Here is an 18,212-nt window from a genome sequence, read left to right as displayed (position 1 = left end):
CAGAATCACAAGTGACTTGGCACTCCCTGTGGTCATTTTGCCGCAGCTTTGAAATCTACGTGGATTGACCATCCACTTTTATCACAGGAGATTCTGGGCTGAAGAACAGATATCCGAGGATACCAAAGTTACTCTCTCCTATTTGCTGCAGCAATACTTTGTACAAGACTGCCCCACTCCAGGAAGTTGTAAGTTTATTGGAGGAGTAGGGTAACATAACAAGGACAGCGGTAGAATATTTGCTCACGCTTATTGATGGTGGCCCATATCTTGTATGGTTAGCGTCTACTTCTTAAGTAAACGGGCTGCAAGCACAAGCAATATAATTCGTTGAAGAAAAAAATGTCTCGCTAATTGCCCTGCAATTGTGTTGCTACATGAAACATTCGTGGTTTAGCGCTTGGAACCTCCAAGCATTTCTTCTCGAGCTGTGCCTCCGTTTGCTCGAACCGATAACCGCGGCTAAAGTTAGCCGCAGTACCTAGGAGAGGGATTTTAAAATCACGTGGATGGCTCGGTAGGGATGCGGGGAAACATGGCGGTGCCCCGATGAGTGAGCGCCGCTCGCTTTGGAACTAATTGAGAGTTTTAGCAGATTGTTTTTTTTCGCCCCGATAACGATACCTTCTCTCTCCTCTGGCGGCCTTGGGCATGCATCGTATCGTTATCGGGTGTCATTATCGGGGCGAAAAAACGGTCGGTTGAAACTCTCTATCATGTCGTAGCTGAGATATCGGGCGCGTTAGTCAGCAACGAATGGTGCAGGAGACTTTCGCTTTGGCTTACCTCACTTAAATCGCAAAGCTTGAGGAATGACCTCGCCGCATTTGTTAGATAGTCTTTCAATTCTGACCATTCCTAAGCCTAAATGAACGCGATAATTGTCGGCATGGCAACGTCTTTGGAAAGCGGATTGCCTTGACTCAATCGGCCGGGCATTGATAGCACAAAAAAGTAAACAGCGTCCCAGTAGACTTTTTCTAAATTTCCCAAGCACCGAGGTGCATGCTACGAGTGTAGTTACACGCGTTGCACGTGCTGGCGTCTGCAGTAGTAATTGTTCTAAAGCCGAAAATTAAAACAAATTTTGGCTCGCAGGCGCGTTCGTCAAAGCCTTATTACGATTATTTACATCGAATCCTTTATAAAAGGAAGGCCAGCGCGCGCGGACCGTAGAATTACACTTCCAGCGTTCTCCTCGACCCTGGCGTATTTTAGAAAAAGGTCTATTGGGACGCTGTCTGCTTACGTGTGCTATCAATACCTGGCCGATTGAGTCAAGGCAATTCGCTTTCCAAAGACGTTGCCGTGCCGAAAATTATCGCGTTCATTTAGGCTTAGGAATGGCCAGAATCGAAAGACTCTAAAAAATGCGGCGAGGCCATTGCTCGTGCTTTGCGATTTAAGTGAGGTAAGGCAAAACAAAAGCCTCCTGCACCAATCGTTGCTGACTAACGCGCCCGATATTGCAGCTACAACCACATAGTTTTAAAGCGAGCGGCGCTCACTCAACGGGGCGCCGCCATGTTTCCCCGCATCCCAACCGAGCCAGTCACGTGATTTTAAAATCCCTCTCCTAGGTACTGCGGCTAACTTTAGCCGCGGTTAGCGCTTCGTGCAAACGGGCCCAGGTGTATCCAGTTCTCTCCACCCCATTGACGCCACTCACTTCTGTACATTCCACTGACTCGTCTCCACCCGTTGACTCATTCACTTATTAACTGGTTGACTTTCCTCGTCAGGGCGGCCTGTGTCCACAGAGCACGGAGAAGAACAGATTGCGGCCAGTCAAGTGTCAATTATCCCGCTAAATTTAGCGGGAAAACTGAATTTGTGTGCAGGTCATGTGACATCGGGCCATGCGAAGTCATTTTCCCCGCTAAAATCAGCAGGGAAATTCGTGGTTACGCTTTTTGTGGCTTTACTTCACCTGAAAACATGAAAACCCAGCCTATAAATGTTTCACGTTAAAATACAGTAGAAGTAGAAGGAGGCACGTTACTTGAAATTACACGTTACTAGAAGAATAAACATTAGGATGGACAAAACGAGAGATCTCTAGTTTCAGCATATGGGGTGTTAAAAGTTTAAACATGAGTCGTGCTGGCCGTCCTTGGGTTTATACTTTTACAAATGTCTGAAGTTAATTAACATGTAAAATCTAATTTTAACATCACGCCACATAAATTGCTCATTCGCATAAATATTTTCGTCAAAGATAAGTTTTTTTTTTGTTTTTTTTTTGTCTAAAACACGTTGCACCTCTTTCTGTAGTGCGCGAATCGTCAACATGCAGTTTCGGGCAGCCGCGGCCACTGCAGGGGGCAGTATCGGCAACCCACAGGGAAATACTTTGATGGAAAAGAGCGTGTATCTTTAAGAGCACAAATGAACGCTCTGCACTTTGTTACTTTTAAAATGCTATTGAACTTAATACCGTTTATGAAGCTTTTTTGTATGCAAGCGTGAAAAAAAAGTTCTAGGGTAAAGGTTGCTTATAAGACACCTATTCAGACTGCAAGAAGTAAAGGTATTCTGCGACAATGACCAAAAAAAAAAAGAACACGCCTGTAGATTGTATGGAGAAGAGCCAAAATTGACAAACGAAAGTCCCTGTTCAGTGCTACATGTTCAAACCGTGGTGACACGTCATATATCGTGCTGCTAAATTTTAGCACAAGTGGCAGTGCGCGTTGGAAAAGCTATAGTTCATACTGAAAGAGTGAAAGCACTGAAACGGACGAGTTACAGACGCTCATAGTTCTTTCAACGAGCAACGACATTTGTATGATGTCCCTCGCACTACGAAAACCACTATGGTCACAGAGGAATTGAAGGAAGACGGAAATACTATAAAAAGGTAAAGATAAAGATAACTCTATTTTACTGCCGGAAAAATAATAAAATTTAAGGAGGCTTTTTTATGGTAACTTTGGCGCTAGGAATTCCAGCTTTTCTGTCGATAACGACAATAAGGGTTCTCAAACAATGTCTGTGATATTCTTGATGTTAAATGCTTCAATTATTTCTCGCCCATACTTGTCCTTGCGTGAACCAAGCACCGTAGTGTTTTCATAGCTAAAGAATACAATCATGGCAGGTGCGGGCGTGCTCAACAATTGGATGGTAAGAGTCAGATAACGCCTTGTTGACTCCTAGAAACTGTTTCCTAAGGCGAACGTTTAGGCGTCGTCCTGTCTGGCCGATGTATTGGCTGCCACAACCCAGAGGAGTAGAATAAATTGAATTTTCTTGGCATTTAGCATATTTGCTGGAGTGCTTGATGGTGCATTCTGGTGGACGACTTTAGTTATTCACCCTTTGGTACATTTGTTTTAACTTCAATGTGCATGTGAAGACCACCTACGTGGCGATTTGAGGTACGGTACTCTTCAGGCGGTGGGCGGCGTTATGCGCGTATGGAATGCAGGCCGGGCGTGTCTGTCTGTGTCCTTTGTTGTTAGATGAAGGACGGTTGGGGGCTGCGATGAGACAACGAAGGGTAGTACGGAGGAGGTCTGCTTGTTACCCGGCTTGGAGCAGTCGGTCATAATGACGCTGTACACTCATCGTCATTTCAGTGCTTTTATTCTTTCGGTATGAACTATGGTGAACCCCGCAGGGCTATGAAGGTAATATGTACAGAGAAAGTCTTCAATCTAGTCGAGTCAGGCAAGTATTGATCTCAAAACATATCGGGTTTGAGTTATCTGAAATAAACAGCGCTAAAAAATACAGACAAGGAAAAAGGGAAGATGCGAACGACACAAGCCCATCACTCACAACTAAACATTTATTGAAAACAAGAAAAAACACCAACGAAGTAGACTGCACTATCGCTCCAGCACTTCTCAAAATAAGCAAATTCTTTTTTTTTTTCTTCAGAAAAACCGAAATTTGATTGACAGATGAATCCTGTCCCTCTTTCGTTATTGCATACGCTTCCAATAATTATCTGGTGGTTTTACTTGTGCACCTCCTGTTGATGTTGATGTTGAATTTGGGCTGGCATTTACAATCAGCACACTGCAGAGGCATGTGACCCCCAGCGGTCGACCGGAGTGACCCGTCATGCTCACGGGCTCTGTCATTAATACATCGGCCAGTTTCGCAGATGTACACTCTTCCTCAGCTTAGTGTGATTTTACCTTACCACACAAACCACACCATCAACATGCTTGCTCTTGTGTTTTACGGCACATTGGCTCTTGTCGCCAGCCTCTTCCGCTATTATATGACAGGGCTGCGCCACGTTTCGGGGTGCCGAAAACACAATGCTAACGTCAAAACACCCGGTTACCCTTTTGTGTGATTCTGTGGTTGCTGTGGTGTACAAAATCACACTAAGCTACGGAAGAGTGTAATTTATACATCGGCCAGTTTGGCCGAAGTATTAATGAGAGAGCCCGTGATCATGACGGGTCACTCCGGCCGACCGCTGGGGGTCACTTGCCTCTGCAGTGTGCTGATTGTAAATGCCAGCCCAAATTCAACGTCACCATCATCGGGAGATGCAAAAATAAAACTACCAAATAAATACTGGAAGCGTATACAAAACAAAAGAGGGGAAAGATGCATGCGTCAACCAAACATAAATATTTTGACAAAGACAAAAAAAAAAAAAGAGAAGAAAACGCTTATCTTGACACATGCTGACGCGATAGTGAGGTTTACTTCGTTGGTGCTACTTTCAAAAAATGTTTAGCTGTGAGTCCAGCGCTTGTGTCGTTCACATCTTTCCTTTGTCCTTGTCTGTATTTTTTTGCGCTGTTTATTTCCGATTACGATAAACCAACTCGCCTACATCACAACTCTAATCCGGTTTAGAGCATCTCAATTCCAGCACCGATGGCATCGCCAATAAGCTATGATGCCTGAAAATAAAGTAAATGAAATAATATGTCATTACTTGTTTATAGGGTTTCAGAATATATGTCTCAAGGTTTTTGAAGTGGTCTGTAATGTCTGTCCAGACGATGGGCTTGCTGTGAAAATTGTTAAAATAAAGGAGTACCTAGTCACCAGAGCAGTGCCTTTAGAACGTTTACTTCGCTTTGGAGGCCACAGCACGGAACTGATTTGAGAACCATAGAGTGTCGATCACCTCCTAGGACCAACTGAAGGCTGAGCTCCGAGGTACGTTCACCGACCAACAGCGAAGAGAACGTGCCGAAGAGCTTCATCAAGCGAGGATTCAACGCCTTAACGAGAGCGTCCTTAACTTTGTCGAAGATATTCTTCGTCTCAGCAGCCGCGTCGATCCTCAAGCAGCCGAAGCTAAGAAGCTGAGAATCCTGATTCTCGGTGTCAAGGCGAGCATCTTCCAAGGCCGTGTGCGATGTCCACCTGTCATTGTCGAAAGGTTTGTGACGGAGGCGACCAACATAGGACAAGGCCTGGAAGCACGAGCCGCCCACTACCATCGACTTCCTAGTGTCGCTGCACCCACGCCGTCCAGCTGCCCAATCAGCCCCAATATCTCGGGGATCCGCGAAATCATTCGGTTTACCTTCCGTGCAGACCTGAAGAAGCCGCTACCTGCCACCGAACGTCTAGATTCGCTCTCGATCGCCGAGATTGTTCGAAGGGAAGTCCAGCAAGCGCTCCAGCAGAACTTTAATTAGCCGCGTTTACATAAATGCAACTTAGTCGCTTGGAATCCCGTTGTCGCATTCAATGCGGTCATGTACACGGCATAATGCGTTAGGGAGGCGCATCGTATTCAAGTCGCTAGACAGACGTGGATCGAGATGGCGAATACGCATTCATTCAACCCATGTAAACGGAGGTCGCATCGCAGTTTGGAACGGGGAGGATTGTTGGAAGGCGCTCGCTGGCAGGAGCGAGTGAAAAGCTGAGAACATGGCGGCGGCCAACCTTGGCGGCGGATAGCGGTCCCGTGTCGGCCCCAGTTTTCTCCTGGACAAAAAAGCGAGCTTTTATTGCCATCATAAGTGAACTAAAAATAGCTGAGCTGCTCAGTGAGGGCGGCCCCTGTCCGATCCTTGCGAAATACGAATTGCGCGCCCCAGGGAGTCTCTAGAGGCTTCGCCGCAAGCACGAACGACGCCGAGAGCTCCGAGAACTGCATGGTGTAGCGCAGAACGAGCAGCTCCCACCTCGGTGCCATTCCTGGCTGCGTCGGATCCAATCGGCCTCGGGATCCGGGCGCGGATGGCAAGGTTTGTCGAGGCGAAGCGCGGTGGCGTCCTCGGAGCCTTTGGAAACGATATCGCTCGCCGCCGGGCCGTCCGCACGCACGTCGCCTCTGATCCAGAGTTTCCCAGCGGCCCGACCCGGAGCCTGAAACGCTTGGGTTTCGATGTTTCTTCCCTCTCGTAACTTCTTGCACCACAGCGAAGACAGTGGGCACGATCTTTGCGCTGACCGAAAGCGTCGAAAGGCCTTCACGTGCGATGCAGGGGAAAATGTGGTCACGTGGTGCGGCCGGTGCCAGAAACGCAGGTTTAACTTTGAGCTTTGACACGGCGTGGCACCACTTTCTCGTACGGCTTGGTGCGAATTTATGTAAACGTTGCCACGTCGACTTCATTCGAAGGACGATTGGAGTCGATGCGGTGAAGTCGCATTCATGTAAACGCGCTTACTGACTGTCTCTCGAGTTCCCCCGTCGAGTCAACTCTCACCAGCACTGCCGACGACGACGATGAGGTTTTCATTTGAGCCGTCAGCAAGAGTGAGATGGCAGCACTTCAGTAGTGCGATCCTCAACTCCGCAGGCTGATCGATCACTTGGAGGGCCGAGGAGGCGCAGTCCCCAGTATCTTCTCCAGTATCCTGCTAACATTTGAGATGGTACAGAGTGTATTCTACAGGAGACCTTCGGCATGTTTTTGAACCGCCAGCATTGCGCCTGTTGCACGAGGGGGGCTACAGATGTTTCCAGTGGCTGGCGCGTTGTAAAAAGAAAAAAACTAGCCGTCTATTCAGGAAATGTCTTCTGGCAACTACTACTGCAATTAGGCTCAGGTTTTAGCAGCCGTAGTAGTTTGATTTCACCGCGCTTTGAGCAGACGATTTCGTAGGTTTATGGCACTCTAATGTTCACATTGGAAAGCGGAAGCGAAACATATATATTCTTTGTTTTAAAAAGTTTTTGCGGTTGCTATGCCCGCGAAATTGTCATGATTGTCGATAAACAAGATAAATATAATTTACAAGGTTATATTTCGGCTGCCTTAATTTGTTCGTCGTTGTTAAACGAAGGACACATCTATAGTGTTGGAGGTGTTAAATTCAAGTGATTTAGGTACATATTGTGCACTGATGTAATCAGAACACCAATCATTAAATTTCAATGAGTTCAACCAATGATAAAGGCGAACAGTGTGACTCTGCATATTGTGGAACTATTTGAGGGGCACAAAAGGTGGAGGCCTTTTGTCACTTGAACATCGTGAGTAATTACCACTTGACCAGCTATGCCTATTTAGTTGGTTAAATTCACGCAGAAAACATAAGTGATTGACAATTCGAGTACATCGTGGTATATTGTGTTTATGCAGGAACTTACTACAGCGAAAATAACCGAGTATATTTTTCTCCCGCAGCCGTTTGACTAAGATAACTGACATGAAAGTTTCGGTGCTGCTTTTTGCTGTGTTGTCCGCAACATTTTTGTATTACATCGATGGAGCCTCGACACCTACGAAGAGATTTTACGAGGTAATATAAATGTATTTGAATTGTATACGATATACTTTTAATTTCATCAGAAGTTCTGAGCTGTACGTTGGATCTGCCCTCGTAGAGCTCCAGCATAGGCACTGAAATTTGTTGTTCACGACTAACTTGTACGGGTGAAAAGCCCATCCAGTTAGCACAGTATTTTCGGGTCAAAATTTGGGCTTTGTCTGGGAATTCAGGATGTTAAAAAGCCCGAAGAAGGCGAGGGAGAGCCAAACTTGACGTTCTTCGGCCAGAGTCAGGGTATCTTGGACCATATTAACCAAACAAGTGCCAAAGGTTGGCTTCACTGCTGGCAGTTAGAGCGTCATCTCACATCTTTGGGCCTAAATCCCCAAAGAAGTCACAGAATTTGGCGTCACTTGTGGTTGTTTGGTTTTCACGGGGCAAATTTGGGCCTAAACTGCCAACAAGTGCTAGGTTTGGGTTTCCCAGCTGGTTTTTAGGTTCGTATGTGGCATCTTTGGTTCAAGCCTGGGACTTCGGCAATTATGTGGCGAGCCCCAGAAAGGCCAAAACAAGGTGAAAAAAAAGGTTTCTGACAAACTAACGTATGAAGGGAGCAAAACCGTCTTAGGCCTAAAGAAAGCCCCATGGGATGGCCAAGCTTGTGCCAAGTTAGTTGCTTTTCCGACGTGTATACCTGGTAAAGTGCCCTGATGTGACTTTTGCGTAAACTCTGTAGGGAGGTATAGCCGTTTGTGACGCGTTTAGATCCAATGCAAGCGCTGTGAGGAAAAACAAACTCGGAATATTTTTAAAACATCTTCCCGCACGAGGGCCAAGAATGAAGCACACTCGGCTCTTGCATAAAAAAAACCGGGGCTTTCGTTCCTTTAATTGTTTCATAGCTCCGATGAATGACACTATTTATTTTTTTTTTTATTGCGAAAGTTCACTTTTAAGTTGACCTCGGATGCTCGCGGCTGTGGCGTGCGTATGAAATGAAGCGCTAGGTTAGTGTGGAGTGCACCTTATACCTCTTTAATTTGCGTTCCACATTGCCTACCAATACTGCATCCACGCATCTAGCATTGTTTGTCTTTGTTAGGAGGCACAAGTACGCGGCGTTAAACGATTAATGTTGTCGGTAATACGACATCTCGTCATTCGTCACATTTGATTACATGAATTATAACGTCAAATTAACCCTTAGAGTCCTAAAAAATACATGGATAATTTAGTACCTTTTTGATGGTTTCTAGAAGTCGCTATCATATTTAGAGACCGGGACAAGGATAGAAAGTTTTAATAAAATGTGACAACCCCTTAGTTTCATTGTAACCAAATATCTAAAAAGAAACACGCAGTTTATGTAATAATAGTAGGGGCAATAGAACAAAGAAATTAAAATAGGGAACGACTACATTGTAAAGAGAAGTAATTCTTTAGTAATACATATATTATACAATTTGATACGCAATAAAATCAATGCAATAAAGCTCAATATTAAATAAATTCCACACACAGAGTTCTCTAAATTTCCATATGATAATCTATATTTCATACTAATTACTAAACATTGGAAGAAAAAAAAACAGACATGCAACAACACGTCAAGACCTAATTATTTAATCTCATGATTCAATCACCTTGTAATATTTGGAGGTAACGTGATATCTAAATATTTCTCGCCTGTTTGGAGTCGTGATACAGTGCATTTTATGGCCATTGAGTTCAATAAACGTTGGTGGTTTTGACCATACGGTCCTAACAAACTTCATGTCGAAGTTTGTTAGGACCGTATGGGAAAGGGATAGTCGTCTAATATTTTGTTCCTATTGGAAGTCAGTCAATTCATTGAAAATATTGTGGGCAACTTTTAAGGATGTGTTCAACAATCGCAATCGGACAACTGTCCTCCCGGCACTCACAATGACTGCTTAGATATATGGTAGGCATTAACAAAGTGAAGCAATTTATTAAATACACTTGTAGCAGAATATGGCGGTACCTTTTATTCGATTTCTGCTGCTGCCTGTTTAGATTTGGATAGGCACCACAGGCGCTTTTCTAGTCAGCTGCACGGTGCAAGTTAAAAACACCAGACTAGCAGTCGCACAGCAGCGACTAAATTATTTATCAACAGCGTGAATCAATATTGTCATTCCACAAAGGCAGAACAAACACTCACGTCAACTTTGCAGTGTTTGTTATCTTGTATGATTCAAATTCTGAATACCCAATCGTACTATTTTGGCAAAATAAAATAAAATATTTAACATGACCGCAACCACCCCCAAGTTTCATACAACATCGATTGAAAATACACTTTTAACGTGATAGCGTTTAGGAGCTTGTGTCGCGGGAAACCCGGCGTCGGCGCCGGTGGGACCGTAAAATCTCACGCGCGCAGCCATGTGTAACCTCACACGGGGCTGTGACGTGATGACCCTACCAACCCGCTAAATTCGGAGGAAAAACTTTCCGATAAATTGAGCCGAAAATTTTCTCGCCAAATTTAGCGGAAAAGTTTCGTTCCAAATGTAGCGAACAATTTTACCGCCAAATTTAGCGGACACGTTTTCCGCCAAGTTTAGCAAAAAATGTTCCCGCGAGATTTAGCGGGAAAATGAAAGTGCGACGAACAAGTGGTTCCCACAGCTATAGAGCTAAAAAAAAAAGAAGTAAACTGTTCATTGATTTACACGATTTTCTTTTACTTTTAAAAAACCCAATACGAAAAAGTATAATAAACTTATTCGAAGGCCAACCGTACACTTACAGGCAATCAAGATACGTCCAATACTCCTCTACTTGTGCTTTCGTAACTCAACTGTCTCTGGATCATTGAACACCGTGACCGTAGCAGTGCTCTGGGACGGTACAGACGGTGAAAACACCGTAGAAGGAACGGTTTGGGAAACTACATACGGATCAGACAACGTTACCAGGTACTTCATCTATTGGCACGACAGTTATAGTGCAAGTAAGAGTAAATAACTATTTTTGGAGTTTCAAATAGCGGTCTAAATCTTGGAAGTTCCCCCCTGAGTGTTGTCAAAACCGTTGACATGAAAAACAAATCAAATGGTTTTCCTTGCGACAGTTTAACAAACAGTGGGGAAGAATACTGATTTTATGATTTTCTGAGCCAGAACCCATGCCGTTTCAATAGGAAAAAAATGCATAAGCCTCTTGGCACCGAAGCCACATGAATGTTGGAGCATGATACCATTCACTCAACGTATTGTTAATGTTAAAGAAAGAACATTTGGTGTTTAGTTAGAGCAGCGGACGAGCATGGCTGTACGGTTTTATGAAAGTAAGGGTTTCCAGAGCTCACATGCGATACAGGAATAAGGCTCCGAACTAGTTACGTATTACAGCTATCGAAATTTTTGCATAAATACTTTCTTCTTAATGCACTGATAACACCATTAAATGATCTTGCTTTCATCTGTTAGGACAATGCTCACAGAGATCGATAACATGTTTAATGACGATAATACTTCACCCTACAAAAACATCGTATGCACCCTACGACCTCTATCAGATCATACTATGGGATGAACGCCTGCCAAAACAATCAAAATATTATGTAGTTGTATTAGCGGAATTCACAATTTTGCCTGGTTCAAAACAATCTATCCTACTTTATACATGAATTATAATCGTAAAACACAAAATAGCATCGGTGCTGCGTACGAAATGCATTTAATTAGATTATTGCTAATTAAAAAAGTATTAAAAACACGTGGAAGACAACAATACAACTTATGCGCTATCTGATAGAGAAACAAGGATAGACAACCATGTCTAAGCATTGAACCGACCCGTGCGCTGTTCGTTAAGTAAAAAGTGCCTATAAAATGGCATGGTTGTTTCTAGGGGTGCTAGGGGATATGGGAGTCCTATGGGAAAATAGTTTTTTATTGTTTTCTTTTCCTTTCAAATAGGCTGTGGCGAAAGTATTCCCATTCTTTGCGAAAGACGCGTCGTGAACGTTTGGACGAAATTGCTTCCCTGATCGTTACTGGCTAACCTGATTAAAAAATTACCATGCCTGATGTAAAATGTGTATCACGGGAAATATGTATTCACGAGCTTCCGAAAAAGTTCTGGGATCAAAGTCAACCTCAATGCTTTATTTCAATTGGGAGAAAGTTTAGTTTTAAGCTTCTAAGAAACTTCTAAAAGTGGTCTGTAGAACGAATAAAGATACTTTTAAATACTTTACCAAAGTTGAACGAAGTGCCTATTTCAGGTTTGAACTGACCAGCTTCTACCAAAACGACTCCGACACTGGACTGGTCATAGGCAACGGTAAGTAGAAAACGGCCACCGTGTCCAATGGCATTAAACCCAACTTGGAAGAAAAAAAAAAACGCTCAGTGGGGGAGCAAAAATACAGTTTATTTTTCTTTTAATTATTATTAGACCCAATCTGTGAATCTTTGTTATTGATTCGTTAAACAAGAACCAAGCCACCTAAGTATTTTCTAAGAATAAACAGCATATGAATCTCATAAAAATTAAAGATCTTCAATTACGGTAATGGGAGAAAGTAACATTGATTTGAGCATAATTAATCACAACATTTATTCACTTCAGCAACTAAGTTTAGAATTCTTTAGTTCTCATTAATTACATGAACTTATACCCGTTCTATAGCATCTTACTTTCGGCTTAATTTAATTTATAGAAATAACGGAGAAGATACAGGCGAGCTGGTGAACTTTTGAATCCTGAGCACCCGAGACTAGGAACAAAACGCAGACAACACACACAAAGAGGTTTGAAATGTGTGTGTGTGTGCGTTGTTCACTTTTCGTTCCTAACCAAGGGTGTTCAAGATGGGAACATCTTATCTATCAAAGCGAATTCAGAAACACAAATAAAAATGTTAGTGAAAACGGGATTACTCAAGAAGTAGTTCTAGGTGGAAAGATAGGGCTTAAAAAAGGCAAAACAATTTACCTTTGGTTTTCTGCGCGATAATGTGACTTTACCACGCCTTTCGTACTTTGAGTGAAAGTAGCTGTTCTTGGATATGCACCCTACGGTCTTGAGTTTCAGGTGCATCGGCCAACTAGAGTAAATTAAAGCAAAGCTGTCAAGAGGCCGGTTGTTGGCCCTAATATCTTGTTGGGTTAATTGAGTATTCTATAGAATATATCAATTAGCATACTGTCTTTAAAGCCTCTCTCAGTTGTAAACTTTCCTCTCTCTCTCTCTCTCTCGTTTAGTTTGGTCTTTCACTTCCGCCCGGTTTCAACGACGTGCAATTAATCCGAAATGTTGCGCGGAAGTTAAAACCTAAAACAAAAGACATAGTCTTCTGGCCTCACATTGTGAGGACCGACTTTTTCCTCTTAATGCCTATATCACAGCCGTTGATGAAGACGCTAAGGCTAATTCACACACTCGCGTTTGACTACGACCGACTACGCCAAAACCGGATTTTAAGCCTTTTGTGACTGCTAACGACTAGCTGCGCAGTAACGTGGTTGTAATTGTGTGAACCAGACATTACTAGTGAATAGACAAGATGGATGACCGCGTACTAAATGGACGTTCTTTTTCAGGCCAAACAGAGGAACTCACCCTGCTACAACACCCTTACCGAGGAGCAGCATACTTTCTAAGAACTAGTGAGCATATTCTAAGAGAGCGAATATGAGGCCGCACTGGCCTACCTCGATCTCCTGTAATACCGCAGCTCTTTCAGTGACAAAGCTGACACAGACATATACGTATACGTATATAAACATGTACATATATAGTACATTTCTACTTTAGTGATTGGAGTATTGCATCCTCTCTATTGTGAGAAATTAAGGTTAATCTTTGATAAAAGTGATGGCCGTCATTCCATGCACATGATTACTATATTTCCTTTCAGTTAATCTGCCTTCCTTAATAAATGCGTTTGCTTAGTTTAGAAGGAAAGTAGTTAGACCAGAATTATGCCATGCGTTCCTAGATTCAAAAGGTAACATTTATAGGTTAAAATATTGATTATCGCCTTTCGTTTTATATATATATATATATATATATATATATATATATATATATATATATATATATATATATATGGGTGGTTTCATCTCAAATCGTGCAGGCAAAAAGGGTCAAATTTTTAATTTCGATGAAAAAGATCTATGTTATGGTGCCGTTTCTAAAACCGCAGTCGACACAAACCGCAAGTTCGTCGGATTTTTCGTTCTCGACCTATAAATTTTTAAAGAGGCCGCGGCGAAAAGCAGTGTTTTTCACACCCGTCGTGGGTCGGATGTTTCGCTTGATCTACCGCCATGGATTTTCAGTCCACATTATATTATCTTTTTTGAAGCACTCTGTGGACACATTTAAAAGGCTCCAATACCATGAAATAATTTTAGGCATTTTGCTTTTTTTTTTTTGTAAAAATGTCAAAAACGCCTCCTCGGTCAATTGTTGACGAACTTTGACAATTAATTACTGTCGATCTACTTGGGTTACACCGATATTTTTTATGTCCACGGAGAGCCCAGAACATGCTCTTTATATTTATTATAAAATGCCTTGGCTGTATAAAATATCCTTTGCGGTACGTTTACGTTAATATTATGCAAAAACCAAAAAGTACCATTTTTGAAATAGATTTTCTCAAAAAACCCATTTTTCATTTTTTTTATTTTTTGTTCAAATGTAGATATGATAGTTGTCTACACGAAAATCAAGCCTAGAAAGTGTATATTTTGTTTGAATGTTTTATATTTAGGCCTCAATATCGGAAAAAGACGTTTTGCAAGACCTAAGTCAGACATAGCGACCCATGCGTCTCTATGAATTGTGAAAAAGTTTTCTTGAATTTTCTTCCGCATTTTGTAATCAATTATAAACTGATTTTTTGGTATTGAATATTTATGTATGTTTGGATAAGAGCGGGAACCATGAGATACATATCTAACCAAATCAGCAGGCCTAGTAGACTTTCAATAACCAAAAGGCACAGACGTTGTATTGTTTCGATTTATAAACCTTTCAAAGTAAACTAGCACGACTAGCTATTAGCTGTCATATTACTAAGACAAAGAAAGTCACCATATCGTGGATATATTATATACAATTCTTTACGAAACCAAACACTGGGGCTTGTTCACCGCACATCGCACAGGTCACCAGGGAATGTCCTTTCACTTCCGTAATACACAGAAGTGATGACACAGAAACGGTCCGAAACACACAGAGAGTGTGTCATGGAGAGGGGTAGGAAATAAAAATAAATAAATAGGAATTAAATTGCCCAACTCCGATCTTAACGAAAATTGCGTTAAAAAAAATAAATAAATAAAGTATTTAGGTTCGAGCGGTGGCAAGGCGATAGGTCCACGCCTGGTGGAGGGTCAGACAAAGAAGTCGACGGCACGTAAAGGTAAAACAAAAAAAAAAATCAATAATTTAATAAAGACGGGAAAACTCAGCCGCACATGGCAAGAACAAAAACCAACTCCCCCGGGCATTCCCTAAACTGGTCGCAACCAAACGCGTGCGAACACGCTCTCTACATCACCGCCAGGCCGCTACGCCAGGCTACGCCATGACGAAATAAACCCAACAACTGAACAGTGCTAACAAACAGTTAGTAAGAAAACAATGAAAAAAAAACGTTAAAAAAAACCGCACCCGAGAAACAAAGTTCAGCGGGGCGAAGACACACACACGAGTCGGTCCCACGACATTGAAGTCTGGCATGATGACGGCGTCCAGATGATGCTCGAATCTGTTCCTCCCTCCATTACGCACATCCACGACGGCTGTGCGGAACAATGGCTGTACGAAACAAAGTGAAGAATAGATTCGAGCAGGCGATGCGCGAGAAGGTAACCGAGACTATGCTTCAAGCTTCATATCGGGAAAGGAGCTTTCGAAGTAGTTTCTGCAGTTACTCAAACTTTCTCTTTCCCCTTCCCTTTTCTCAAAAAAAACACGTCAGCCGGCGCTAACGTTTCACCTCGGGAGAAGCCCACTCTTCACAAACGGTTATAGTTGACAAGGAGGCTGACTTCGACCCAACTAGTCTCCGGGCAGAATACAAACACAAGTATATTTACCAACACGCTCGTTTTAATGTCAGTCTCCGGGCTTTGCTGTTTCCAAAAGAGATAACCCTTTATAAGGACAGAACGAGCGGGTTGGTGGGGATAATTAAACTTAAACACCCCCTTCTCGTTTTCTTCCTCAAGTTTAATAGATAACCCTTCGGTGCTATCGGATCTTCCCGGAGAGAGAGAGAGAGCACGGCCGTTTCAAGGTAAGGATAGGGCGCTCGAAGCTAGGGCAAACATGCGGTATCGTTTCACGCATGCACGGATGGCTGGTTTCAAATTTCCCCACATCCCTAACGAAACCGGCTCACCTTCGTGTGTGCGTCTGCGCGATTTCTGTCCCGCGCCGCCGGTTTTAGCGCGCACGCGGCGTTGTTTTGGCTGGCAGAACAGTTGTTGACCGTCGACATTGTAAGGCCGTGGTGTCCTCATCCTTTCAGGCAACGATTCCTTTGCTTTCCCTTGTGCAATACTCTGACTGACTCCTCCTGGGTGGCTGTCACTGTTCGCCGCGTCAATGACACAATCGTACCATTTCACGTTTGGTGACACAGGTTGCGCTGCTCGCTTTACTGTCACGGGCCGTCCTATCTAACACAACGAGCGCGAAAGGCCGTGGTCATCTGCTGGCTCCGAAAGGGCGGGACGTTCATGCAGGCCAATGAGGGCCCCGAATCAATAAGACGTCTGCCGACTCCTACACGTTAAAAATTTACGACACCTGCTGGTGTGTTAAGAAGTGTTGCTTTCTCTTTTTGGAACTCCTCCGATGTAGCTTGCCGCCTACAATAAAATTTAAATAATCAATAAATATATCAGGGTGGAAATACTGTATTTCATTTTTATGTGGGAACGTTGAAAAGAAGAAAAAAATTATTTCCAAGCTTGTGAAGACGCGCAATTCGCAAGTCCACTTTAAGCCGTAAAAACACGTTTTTGTACGATATTGATGCTTAAATGTAGAACATACAAACAAAATATACACTTTCTAGGCTTGATTTTCGTGTAGATAACGATCATATCTACATTTGAACAAAAAATAAAAAAAATAAAAAATGGGTTTTTTGAGAAAATCAATTTCAAAAATGGTACTTTTTGGTTTTTGCATAATATTAACGTAAACGTACCGCAAAGGATATTTTATACAGCCAAGGCATTTTATAATAAATATAAAGAGCGTGTTCTGGGCTCTCCGTGGACATAAAAAATATTGGTGTAACCCAAGTAGATCGCCAGTAATTAATTGTCAAAGTTCGTCAACAATTGACCGAGGAGGCGTTTTTGACATTTTTACAGAAAAAAAGCAAAAGGCCTAAAATTATTTTATGGCATTGGAGCCTTTTAAATGTGTCCACAGAGTGCTTCAAAAAAGGTAATATAATGTGGACTGAAAATTCATGGCGGTAGATCAAGCGAAACATCCGACCCACGACGGGTGTGAAAAACACTGCTTTTCGCCGCGGCCTCTTTAAAAATTCATAAGTCGAGAACAAAAAATCCGACGAACTTGCGGTTTGTGTCGACTGCGGTTTTAGAAACGGCGCCACAACATATATTTTTTTCATCGAAATTAAAAATTCGACCCTTTTTGCCTGCACGATTTGAGATGAAACCACCCATATATATATATATATATATGCACCAATGATGGCAACTCTGACATATATGGTACCAACACTTGTAAACAGAAAATAAACTTTGCACATTTATTGAGTAAAGTCATATGGAAGCACAAAAAATTCAATCTTAAAACAAAAAATTCTGTATATTTAACAATGCATTTCTTATTGGACATATCGTAGTCTCAGAATATCTTACATGCAATTAAAAACGATGCACTCTGAACGCCAATATTACATTGAATGGTAAAATACGTCCACCAGTTTAATCGCCGTAAATGCGTCACCATATTACACCACATAAACGGCTCTTCCTTGCTTAATCTTTTCTACCACAAGCTTTTTCATAAAAAAAGAATCGCTTCCTCACTTATTTTAAACGTTAAATGAGCTTTACCTTCACAGAATTCAAGCTTTAAGTTGTACGTGCAGATACATAGATACGTTTAATTTGTAGAGCTCGAACAACTAAGGATCTTTTGATAGACTGCTTGAGCGACTTCATAAGCATTTGCAAGATTTATATTATCGATTTGATCAGATAATTCCGAGATTACTACTTGAGCGCAAAAACAGTGTAGGAACTGGTTCACAAGATTGCGGACGACATTAATACTTCATCAAAACATTGTTTACTTAGTGAATATAGGCGACGTGAATTGGGGTACATAGGCATATGCACGCCGGTTATAATTAGAAATACCCCATATGAAACAATAAAATGATACAATGAACATCTAACACGTACCTAATTAAACCGTCAATAAAGGAGATATATTTAAAATGAAAACAAAAATTGTGCTTCAAAGATTATGAATAAAAACCAACGGAGACACATTCTATTGTATTGCAA

The sequence above is a fragment of the Ixodes scapularis genome, unplaced genomic scaffold (genome assembly GCF_016920785.2).
Source record: "Ixodes scapularis isolate PalLabHiFi unplaced genomic scaffold, ASM1692078v2 PGA_scaffold0__279_contigs__length_252992795, whole genome shotgun sequence".
Taxonomy (NCBI): domain Eukaryota; kingdom Metazoa; phylum Arthropoda; class Arachnida; order Ixodida; family Ixodidae; genus Ixodes; species Ixodes scapularis.
The sequence above is the reverse complement of the archived record's forward strand: the minus strand, read 5'-3'. Positions refer to the sequence as shown.